Below are 3,289 nucleotides of genomic sequence, written 5' to 3'. Positions count from 1 at the left end.
GTCTGACCTTGCTCTCAGTAGAGGGAATTTCTCTTATTAGCTTTTTTTTTTTTTTTTTATACCAGGGATTGAACTCAGGGGTCCTTAACCACTGAGCCATGTCCCCAGCCCTTTTTTAATTTGAGACAGTTCTTACTAAGTTTCTTAGGGCCTCACTAAGTTGCAGAGGCTGGCTTTGAACTTGCTATCCTCCTGTCTCAGCCTCCGGAGCTGGTGGGATTACAGGCAAGCACCACTGCGCCTGGCTCATCTGTCCGCCTTTGAGGTAGCACATCGGCCCTTTTCCTGCCTTCAGATGCAGACTGACACTTTAGCTCTTCTGGACCTTGAGCCTGCTGGCTTTCAGATGGGCTACGCTATCAGCTCCAGCGATTCTCAGGCCTTTGGACTTAGACTAGAAGTAAGCCATCCGATCCCCTGGTTTTCAGCTGACCAACCGATTCACTCCGAAGATCAGGAAGCTCTTGGGACTTGCCAGCCTCCAGAATTGTACAGGTCAATTCCTTACAATAAACCAATAAGTCAGCATGTGTGTGTGTGTGTGTGTGTGTGTGTGTGTGTGTGTGTGGTGTACGGTATTGGTGATTTCTCTCCAGAATGCTAATATAAAAAAACCGCATCCTAATTTCTTTCCCAAGAGGTTCTAAAATCCTCATTGCTTTGCTTATTCCACAGCAACAAACAAAACTCCAAAACACACCTCAGGCGCACAGCAGCAGGCTTCTGTCTCCCAGGCCAAGCAAGGCAGGAAAAGGAGCTTTCCAGGGCACCGACTCCATGCGGTGGCTGGGTGGCCGGGCTGCTCCATCTTTTCTTCCGTCCCTCATGGGGTCTCTGTCCACAGAGTGGGAACCTCACACCCACCCCTGACCACCTCCCAGCACATGGGCCAGAACTAGCCAGGTGGCCCTCTGGTCATTAGGAAGGCTGGCAAACCTCATGATAATAACCTTCAACATTTCTTGAGTGCTTTCTGAGCGGCAGGCGGCGAGTTTCCATCTCCTCCGCATCCTCCTCCCAACTACAACTAACTGTCCCGGAGCCCAACACCCAGCCAAGGAAACAGGCTGAGGCCAGCTGAGGAAGTGTCCAGAGGACACACGCCTCACAAAGGCAGGGATGGGACCTCTGTGCATCCAGACCCCTCCTCTGACCCTTGCCCTGGGTTTCTGGCTGCGAAGAATGTCTCCTTGTCACCTGAGGATGGGGATGAGCTCTGGTTTTCTGCCCACCTCACTCCATCTTCTACAGAAGTCACGACATTTTCAAATCTTGTGCAAGATCAACAAGTTCATCCAGAGGAGACCGTGGAAGTAACAGGCAGAGACAGAACAGCCATCAAGCCAGCCCAATAAGGTGGCCATACCCACGGAAGGGAGATGAACTACAGGAAGCTGGGCCAGGATGGTGGGAGGGGGGACAGAGACCGAGAGACAGAGGAGAGGGACAGGGAAAGAGAATGGATTTAGACCATTAGGCCGGGGCGATTTCAGTTCCTGGTGGTGCCATCACAGTGAATAGAGCCCCCGAAGCACTTTTTAGAGGCCCCAGGCCTGGTAGCCCCCACCTCACTAAGGCTCGCTAGTCCCAGTGGGGAACAACAGGGCGCCCAGACGTCTCCTGGCCCTGACCACTCCCTGATCTGCCCACCCATTATCACATCACCCACGGCTCCCAGGGCCCCACCATGCGGCCATAACCCTGAGCATCTTCTTGGCGTCCTCATTTCACTCACACCGGCCCAGGGACAGCCGTCCCCATTATCACGAGGAAGCGAGGTGCCAGGAAACAGGGCCCCAGTCGGCCCCAGTCGGTGCTTCCCACATGAGCCCCTGAGGCCATGCGCAGCTTTAAAGTGCTCCCCGGGGAGGGTCAGCTGAGCAGCCAAGAGCTGGGTGGTCACAGAGAAGAGGTCCCTGGCCTGGGCTAGGGTTGTCAGGTGACCTCAGAAGAATCTGGGATGGGAAACCATGTTCCCATCGGCAGCATGAAGGGTATGATGTACTCTGTTCTAAGGACACTCACGTTCCCCAAGAATATCGCTGGCGGCTGGGCTGGGAGGAACTGCCAGGGCAGGTCCCTCCTGTCCCAGAAGGCCAGGCTGAGTGTGGGCTGTGGGCTGGGTAAGCAGATCCCCCTCCACACTCCTCTGTAACAGGCGAGAGAAGGACCTTGGGAGGGGATAGGCTGGGTCCCGCTATCTCACAGATTGTGTGGGGTAGGGAGACGAGACAGGGAGCCAACCCTCATTTCAAGGCCAAAAAACACAACCCAAACTAAAATAAGCCAAATCCTATTCTGGCTCAACTGAATCTCTTCAAAAATAGCAGGACCAGAGAGGGGCTGTTAGTTAAGAAAGGTCACACAGGGGCTGGGGTTGTGGCTCAGTGGTAGCATAGCATGTGTGAGCCACTGAGTTCGATTCTCAGCACCACATATAAATAAATAAAAGGTCCATCAACAACTAAAAAAACCCCTAAAAGTCTTTAAATTAAACAGAAATGCTAGAGAATAAAGTCTTTAAAAAAGAAAGAAAAAGACAGGTCCTACAGCACTATCTGTGCCAGAGCTAGACCTCAAACCAAAGTTCTAGAAGAGGCTCAGAAAGATGACATCAGCTCGCCCAGCACATGAGTATCTAGGCTGTTTCTGGGTCAAGACCTGATCCTATCCAATCCCCACCTCATCCCCCCATTCCCTCCTTTCTGGGGGGGGGGCGCACCTGAAGCCAGTAAAAAAATTCTCTTTGTGCTTGCTCCAATCTCAAAAGCCTGAGTATAATGAAGGCCCCTCGCCACCAGCCTCCTGGTCCCCACTCTCCAGCTGCATCCAGGGCCCGCTTCCCATTCTCAATCATCTCAGCCGATGTGGAGGATTTCAAATCTTTTCTTCTATGGATTTTTGGCCCAGCAGTGACTGGTACAGATCAAGGAGCTAGGAACGAGAGAGATCACAGGAAGGAGGAGGTTTATTTTTTTAAGGATTTAAAAAAACTGTCATCGAAGGTCAAATTTTGAAAACAGCTAGGAGAGCCTTCGGCTTAACTTGTGAAGCCACATCAAAGTGGTCAGCAACATGGCCTTTGGAGCCAGGATGCCTGGTTCAAATAGCGGCCCCTCCTCTTACTAGCTGTGCCATCCTGGACAAGTCACACAGTCTCTCTGTGTCTTAGTTCCTTCATCCGTAAGATGGAGATGCTGGTTCTCCCCACCACATGGGAGTGTAGAGATTTAAGTGTGGGAAGTGCTTGGACAGTGCCTGGCACCCAGTAAGCCTGAGAGAGCCTGCT

Source organism: Urocitellus parryii, chromosome 4 (genome assembly GCF_045843805.1).
Source record: "Urocitellus parryii isolate mUroPar1 chromosome 4, mUroPar1.hap1, whole genome shotgun sequence".
NCBI lineage: Eukaryota > Metazoa > Chordata > Mammalia > Rodentia > Sciuridae > Urocitellus > Urocitellus parryii.
The sequence above is the reverse complement of the archived record's forward strand: the minus strand, read 5'-3'. Positions refer to the sequence as shown.